This window comes from Mytilus trossulus, chromosome 7 (assembly GCF_036588685.1).
Source record: "Mytilus trossulus isolate FHL-02 chromosome 7, PNRI_Mtr1.1.1.hap1, whole genome shotgun sequence".
Lineage (NCBI taxonomy): Eukaryota > Metazoa > Mollusca > Bivalvia > Mytilida > Mytilidae > Mytilus > Mytilus trossulus.
In genome coordinates, this window is record NC_086379.1 from 73970225 (window position 1) to 73979465 (window position 9241).

The following is a 9241-nucleotide window of genomic DNA, read 5'->3' on the forward strand; positions in this document are numbered from 1 at the left end:
ACTTACCTGTGGAATATTAGATTCCACCATACAATTACGACGCAGTTATATTTGTTACCATTTGTCTGAAAATTTTCAATATCTAAAAATAAAACATTTTCATTAATGTACAAATGAGGTGAAATAAGGGTTGTCGTTGGCCTAAGGTGACAAGTGGGTTTTATACATACAATGATTACTGATGTAAGCATCATTTAATGGTCTAGCAGAACTTCTCCACAAAGCTGTTTAGTGTTGCTATTTATAACAGTACGTCCATCTAGTTTTCAGAATAATTTTGTACCAGGTGTAATGCAGAAAAGCTGAAAAATAAGGGAGCTCGTCAGTCACTATACTAAAAAAATTCAACATGTTCCGTACGCAAATTTGACGCAAGATTATCTTTCACACATATTTGTACATTAACTGAACATATTGTTTTCTATATTCAATAACAGATTCAAGTTTCATACAAGTGACAATTAAAGATAACGAAGAAAAGAGGTGCTTCAACGATTTCAAGAAAAAGTACCCCAACTATTATGATAAATCGAATAAATTGCTTTGAACATATTAATAAAATAACAGATCAATGACTTTCGAACAGCGGTATACTATTGTTGCCTTTATTTATAAGTCATTCTTTAGAGGATCAAACGAAATTCTTATACAGCAAGTCATCTTTACTTTGGTATTCCGAAATTATTTCTTTGCATAAAAGAAACCTGAAATTATGTGCATGTCATTTAAATTATCTATTTTTAAACGCTATTATCAATGTGTTGTTATTGAATAATACAAGAACTGAGGCGAAAACAAGGTCATTAATTGTAAATAAATAATCTATACGTAAGTATTAGTATAGAATAACTTCTAGAAATAAGTACTTTATTTTATTAACTTTGGCGAATCATAGTTTATTATTAATTCAGTTAATATATAGTGAGAAATCACTTGATTTGATACTCATCATTTCAACTTGAAGTTTTTTCCCACTGAATGTCTTTATTATTTCATTGCACAATCTTTTTTAATTTCTTAGGTTAGTAAATAGTTATCAAAGGTACCAGGATTATTATTTAATACGTCAGTCTTGCGTTTCGTCTATCTTAGTGACGCTCAGATCAAAGTATTTAGAAATATATGTTAAAAGTTGAAGAGCATTGAGGACACAAAATTCAAAAACGTTGTGCCAAATACGGCTAAGGTAATATATGCCTGGGATAAGAAAACTATGAGTTTTTCGAATAATTTATAATTTTGCAAACATTTTATTTATATTAAAACTAGAGGCTCTAAAGAGCCTAAGTCGCTCACTTTGGTGTATTGTGCATATCATAAACGAAGCACACAGATGGATTCACGACAAAATTGTGTTTTGGTGATGATTATGTGTTTGTCTATCTTACTTTGTTGAACATTCTTGCTGCTTACAATTATATCTATCTATAATGAACTTATGAATCTATCCCAGAAGGTAAAATATTTTGTAAAAATTTACAAAATTTATGAAAATTGTTAAAAGTTGAATATAAAGGGCAATAACACCTTATGGGGTCAATTGACCATTTTTATCATGTCGACTTATTTGTATGTCTTATTTTACTGTACGTTATTGATGTTTAAAGCTTTTCTCTATCTATAATCATATCCAAGATAATAACCACAAAACTGCAAACTTTCTTAAAATTACCAATTCAGGGGTTGTCCGATTCATCTAAAAATTCCAGGGCGGATAGATCATGTCCTAATAAACTATTCTTGTAAGAATTGCTTTAAATGCTTTAGTTTCAGAGATATAAGCCCGAATCTACTTTGTATCCCTATGTTCTATTTTTAGTCATGGCGGCCATCTTGGTAAGTTGGCCAGGTCACCGGACACATTTTTAAAACTAGATACCCCAATGATGATTTTGGCCATGTTTGGTTAAATTGGTTTCAGAGGAGAAGATTTTTGTAAAAGTTGCGACGACAGACGACGACGACAACGACGGGCGACGGACACCAAGTGATGAGAAAAGCTCACTTGGTCCTTTGGGCCAGGTGAGCTAAAAATGTGACCATACAATTTAACACCGAAGTGCTCACTACTGAGTTAGTGATAGCCTCGTGGACAAAACATCCACCATCTAAGATATACGACAATTTGGAATAATATTACCTTTTATTTTAAGGTAAATCTTTGAACCAATGAGCATAAGTGTTACTCACTAAAAATGTATCTCTCATATATTTACATTTACAAACATGGCGTCGAAGCATTGTATATATTAATGAATACTTTCAAACTGTTTTTACAATATTCATCAAATTAGTTGCATGATCTCAAATCTATACTATTAAACGAGAAGACCTCATTTTGGGTGTCGCTTCTCTTCCTTCCACAATAAATCAATCATCATGCCTCTGTGTCCTATAGGTAACATGCATAGACGCATTTGTCATCTATTCTTATGAGTATTCAGATTGAGTTATTTTGGGAGAAAAACGACAAAAAGGAGTCCGGATATGATTCCGTCATCAGACTGACTTTTAGTCAAAGATACGAATTCCTGTTTGAAACATGCACAAATACAACCAATCGTATGATAGATAACAAAAATGAAAAATAGATAAGCCAATCAGAGCGTTCTCCATATCATGGTGTTTAGATCGCAAGAACAACAACTATTATACCTCCTTAGAGAGGACAATCATTTTTCGCGTTTACCTACATGTAAACTACGATTATACTACTTTAATATATAGAGACTCTCTGTATTCTGTCCACTTTTTTTTTTAAATGTTTACTATTTAAGGGGTCATACCAGTTGCATTTATATTAAAAAAAGTAAAACATATGACACAAGTACAATCAATCGTAGAACGTTCTCCATATCATGGTGTTTAGATCGCAAAATCACAACTATTATACTTCCTGAGAGAGGACAAATATTTTTCGCGTTTATTTACATGTAAACTACGATTATACTACTTTAATATATAGAGCCTCTCTGTATTCTGTCAGGGAATTTCTATGTTAGTATAGAATGTCCCTATAATTCTGTTTACTGTTTTCTTTATAATGTTTACTATTTAAGGGGTCATACCACTTGCATATATATTGAAATAAATACAACATGCTCAACTTTATCTAAAACTACCTCGACCAAAAACTTTTACCTGAAGTGGGACAGACGGACGAGACGGACGGACGGACGACCGAACAAACGGGGATTGATTCTGACGAGATCCGGGAATATATTTTTCGATTTCGGGATATTAATTTCTTTAAATTATGCATCTCGGGATTTCATGGTTTTAAGCCCGGGATTTCGGGATCAGGACCCTTCCGATCGACAACCCCTCAAATTAGCCTTAGTCGGTATAAGTCATTTATATATGATTCAAATCCTACCATTGGCATGTTAATAAATAAACTCATCATAGATATCAGGACTAAATTAAGTATACGCCAGACGCGCTTTTCGTCTACAAAAGACTCATCAGTGACGCTCGAATCCAAAAAAGTTAAAAAGGCCAAACAAAGTACGAAGTTGAAGAGCATTGATGACCAAAATTCCTAAAAGTTTTGCCAAATACAGCTAAGGTAATCTATGCCTGAGGTAGAAAAGCCTAAGTATTTCAAAAAATTCAAAAATTTGTAAACAGTAAATTTATAAATATAACAATATCAATGGCAATTCATGTCAGCACAAAAAAAAAGGCTCTCAAAAAAAGTACTGATGGATTGTCATAGAAGCATATTTTTTTAGACTAATAAATGTATATATATATAAGCAGTTACATTTATTTCATGTTTGAAACGGTGCAAATTTTTAATTTGATTTGACTTTTACCAAAAGAAGCATTGTTGCAAATGAGAAGAATTGTGGTCGTAGGCCAGAAGCACGAATATAATTGAATTTAACAGAAAGGATAAAAATATTGGACTTTGGAAAAAGGGAGATACCTTTTATACATAATATCTTTTACAAAAAACCATCCTACAACATTTCACAAGCTGTATATGCCCGCGATTTCGCGGGTGTGTTCTAGTTGTATTTAAAACTGAAAAATGTATTAATGCTCAAAATACAACAGACGGCAGTTAAACTGACCAACGCTGCTGTTTGCAAAGAGATCTCGACATGATGTAGGTAAAAAAATGCCACAGGATTAACCAACTTCTTTGAAAATCATCACTTACTCGTGTTTATCAAGTTCTACATAAGATAAATGTACAGTGAATATGCCACATGTGAAGCAGGATCTCCTTACCCTTCCGGAGCACCTGTGATCACCCTAAGTTTTTGGTTGAGTTCGTGTTGCTTAAGATTTCTATGTTGTGTCTTGTGAACTATTATTTGTCTGATTGATTTTTTTATTTTCTAGCCACGGCGTTGTCAGTTTATTTTCGATATATGAGTTTCACTGTCCCTTTGGTATCTTTTGCCCCTCTCAAATAAACTGTCATGTATCAATTACGCATATTTTTTGGAAAATAATTAATGAATTGGCAAATGAAGATTTGATTATTTTAAACCACACTTTAGACTATTTACCAGATTTGTAAAAACATAAGCAACACCACGGGAGTCACATGTGGAGCGGGATGTGCTTACCCTTCCGCAGCATCTTAGATAAACCCTAGTTTTAGTGGGATTCGTGTTGTTTAGTCTTTAGTTTTATTTGTTATGTCTTTTTTACCATTATCTGTCTGTTTGTCTTTTTATTTTCACCCATGGCGTTGTCAGTTTATTTTCTATCTATGAGTTTGACTCTCCCTCTTGTATATTTCGTCCCTCTTTCAGAAGGCTTTAATTCGTTTTTGAGTGATTTCTACACAAATGTGCATTTATCATCAAAGTATTTATTAAGTTATATTTCAGAAATATAAAATCCATATTAATTTTCGATTTCCTGTTAAAGTTTAACGAATCTAAAATTGTAACACATTCTGGTACATTTTTTTTACCTTTACCATGAAAAGTTTGTTGGTTATCAATGTTTCACCCGTAATCTGAACCGTATGTAATTGTACAGATTACACAAGACTTGCATCAATTTGTATTTTTCCAATTTTTAAATATTCCACTGATTATTGTTTTTGTCTGGGAGAACGTATTTTCAAGTTGTTATTTATTTGAACTAGCTTTCAGTTAACTCGAATAATTCAAGCCCTTTCCGTGTCCGATTTTCTCCCACACGAGGGCTTGAACTCCTTATGATCATTGGCCGCGTCGCCTGCTCTCTGTGAGAGAGAGCCAATCGGCGGCGATCAGGATAATGAGTCTGCGCAACTGTCTTGTAATTGTCTTACCGAACACATGTGTTCAATTAACACAAATCCGATAATAATTAATTAACATCAATTAACATTAGTTAACATCATTTAACATCAATTAACATCTGGAACTCCTCCTTCCTTAGCTGCCAATTTAAATCAAAATTCCCATATTGCATAGCGGTGTGAATTTTCCGGTTGACGGTCTTGATCGAGGAAGACGCTCAGGCGTTAATGTAGCCTTCGTAGATCAGCGGAATATAACGACTGAATTATTCGGGTTAGCTTTCAGTTACTGTATTCCTAACTCGTGTCAGTGTTTTGTCTTTATGTAAGGTACATGGCAATCTAATGGATAAATTTCAAGTTTTATCTCACCGCCGGTTTAGCACCGTCACGTTGTTACCCCTATGTATACCTAGGGGGTTACTAAATTTCATAGGGATTCATGATGTCACGTCTACTACTAATGGTGACGTCGTCTTTTAATGTTTTTCATTGGGTTTTTTTTCTCTACTAAACGCAGCAGGAAAAGTACTACGTGCGATAAATTTGTTAAACTGTTCACTACTGACCCCCTATGAATCCATAGAGGATGAGTAAAATTCACAGGGGACTCAGCCTAATTTGTATTTTATCAACCCTCATTGGATCCGTACGGGGTCAGTATTAAAACCATATAGATTATAATATTGCTCGTTACTGAGCCCATACAGATCCATATAGACTAGTAAAATTTTACATTTTAAAGATTTTATTCACCCTCTATGGTCCGTAGGAGGTCAGTAGTGAACCGTAGAACGAATTTATCGCACCGCGGAACATTTCTGAAAATACACAATCGCAAACACAACAAAACTAATAATTTACGTCACCATTTACAGAAAACGTGCCTTTATGACACCCCCCCCCCCCCCCGCCCCAAATGGAATTAACTCCCCCTACAGATCCATAGGGGGTCACTACGTGACGACGTTGAACCTATCACAACTTGATAATTCCACCTATTCACAAGAGAAGAACTAACAAAGAAATTAACTAGTCAGCTATAAAAGACCCGGAAATGACAAAATCATTTTCAACTGTTTAATCTAGTTTGCTCTAGTGTGTTATGAAACCAATGTCCCTTGTCTCATGTTATGTATAACAGAGTGTTTTTCGTTATGTTCACTTTAACCACAAGATAATACAGTCAAATTAATGAAAGCATTATATAAGTTGATCTGTTGTGACAGTGGTGTTTTTGTTTTGATTACTGTGGCGCCTCGTAATTTCGAGAATACATGTTAACTCTGTCAAAGACTTTACGTGTCTTTTATGATATGTCTTGTTTTTTATCATTATGACGCACCCATTATCGCTCCTCCTGCGAATTCGTTTTACGGGAAATTGATTGGTTCAACTATTGATGATTTTGTCATAACTTTTACTAATATGACAGTTATCTAAACATTGAAAAACAAATTAAAAACATAGAAATCTAGTAAAAAATCAGCCAAAATATAATATTGAAAACAGACGGTAGAGTAGCCTGAATAAGCACTTGAGCACTAAGAACTCATATAAGGGTAAAATAACTTTGCATGGCAGTGATGTGTTACACACAGAATAAGGCACATAAGTTAAATTTGGAATAATTTAGTTGATCACAATGTTCATACAGCAAATTTCATTGACATATATTAATACATGGTTTAATTATTCATTGTTTTTCCGATCCCTTATATTCTGGATTGTTTGAATTCTTTTGGTTGGAGTGGTTGTTCAGGTCTGGCTTAGTCCCGGTTCCAGTGTAACCAGGCTGATGTCCTTCATATTTAGTGCTTGTTGGATTACCCTGGGCAGACTTGTTGTCGTTACTAGCTTGGCCTTCACCTTTTCCAGACATAATACTTCTATAAAAGAAAAAGGAGTCATATGTTTTATTAGAGCTCAGCAGAACCGCTTACCCCGAAGTAAGCATAAAATTCGTTTGTTTTTTCTTCTAAAGGTACGTCATATTAAAGCAATGAGTGCAGCTTCCGACAATCCGCATAACTCAGTCCAATTCAACATATAGCAGGGAAATCAAGTCATTCAATAATTTTTCATCGCTAAAACTAAGAATAATTTGTGCGACAAAGTAACACAATCATATTTAATATATGCAGTTAACGTATTAATTTTCCAATTATGTTTACCCTTATTATTGTTTTGAACCAAAATTATTTTGGTCTTAATTATTTCCTAACAATCTTAGATTTTTCCATATACAAATCATATTTGTATCTAATCAGAAATTGACAAAGGTAAATCTTTATCAAATTTTTGTTCGAGAATATATAAAAAGTTACAACGAAAACAGAACAATGAAACTTAATCCATTACTAAAGTCACTAAAAAGACGTCTAGACGATTGATAGAATAAAACATAATGTATTAAAATGTTGTATAATTGTATTTCACTAAATTTATACATATTATTATAATATATAGATATAGGAAGATGTGGTGTGTATACATATATACAAGCAGCTGATTGCTAACCTGTGCAATCAGTGGAATATTACAGGATGCATCAATAAAAGCTAGGTTTCTTGGTTTTCCAATGTAACAAGCATATTTGATGAATAGATATATAATGTTGTTAAAAAAAAATGTTTTGAACCAGAGTCGTGTTTTGTTAGGATCAGATGTGCAACATTTATTAGTCCATTTTTATTAAATTAATTGAATAATTCACTAATGTATCAGTCAAATGATTAGAATAGGTATAACAAAAGAAACTTGATTAAATAGTTTTAAAAAGGAAAAAGGGGACTGACACTTTATAGGAATTATTCTCAAACAATATTTCATACATCATTGTTAATATAATGAACTTTTATTTAACCGTCAAACAAGTGAGAGGTTAAGCTAGCTTTATAACCAAGTTTTATCCACCATTTCCTACATAAAAAAAATCCTGAGCCTAGTCATGGATGTTGCAGTTGTTGTTCATTCGTTTTATGTGTTTGAACTTGTGTTTGATATTGGCATTTGAAAAGGAACTATCCGTTATGAATTTCTTCACCGTTCAGTATTTTTGTGATTTTCATTTTTCCCGTCTCTTAAACATGACATCACTAAAAAATACAACAATTTGTGAAATGATAATGTGCAGATAACCAAGGTTAGCCACGCTATTCAATATCATGTTAAATTCCGAGAGTTTTTTTCATAGATATATATTTTTTTATGGCGAGCTTATTGTGCAAATGATTTTTAAATATATTTTACAGTTGTACTTACCCGATTTCTGTTTTCTGGTTGAAAAAATAGTAAGAGATTTCTGTAATCGTTAGTAAGAACGTTAGTGAGCCAACTCGAGCAGTGCGACGCAGATCAATCTGTAATCGTCTTTTATAGTGGGGTCGTACTATCTTTAAAATGTATGCAGATAACAACATACGGTTGGACCTTAAACATTTCTTTGCATCAACTTTGACATATAATCGGTAAGGGAATGATTTAATCAATGTTTTCATTTTCTGAAAATGCATGTTTATTAATATCTAGCAAACAACATGTCAATGACGGCTTATGCTACAATCACTTATCTAAACTACATTGGATTCTTCTGTACAAATACAACAGTTCTTTTTGTAATCTTTTGGAACGTTCGTCTGAAATTTTGCAGAAATCTATAAATGAACAATTTTCTTTAATAATAGTTGCACTTGACTAAGTGTAATCGTAGGACTAGCTGGCAAGTGATTTTTTTCATTCATACATAAGCAGGTAAAAAGGTATGTTTCATCGTAAACAACATATTCTTTTGAAGTCATAAACAGTTGCCATAAATTACATATCTTTTAACTTGTATTTTATTTAAACTTTGCAACAACATCAGAATCTTTGATGTTGTGAAAATCATATCCCTTTTAAACTCATTAAATGGCAGGTGTCATGCAGAAATTAACAAAAAAAGAGAAACACGTTGGCTGTTGTACATTAATTTATTTATTTCCAAAGTAT

General features: G+C 33.0%; 1 long non-coding RNA gene across 1 annotated transcript; it reads right to left on the reverse strand.

The window, feature by feature from the left end:
- Positions 1-6867: 6867 nt before the first annotated feature.
- Positions 6868-8637, reverse strand: LOC134727256 (uncharacterized). Its single transcript, XR_010108743.1, has 2 exons — positions 8516-8637; positions 6868-7140 (listed from the first exon to the last, which is right to left on the reverse strand). It is a non-coding gene; the product is annotated as an uncharacterized LOC134727256 (long non-coding RNA).
- Between the last annotated feature and the right edge of the window lie 604 nt (positions 8638-9241).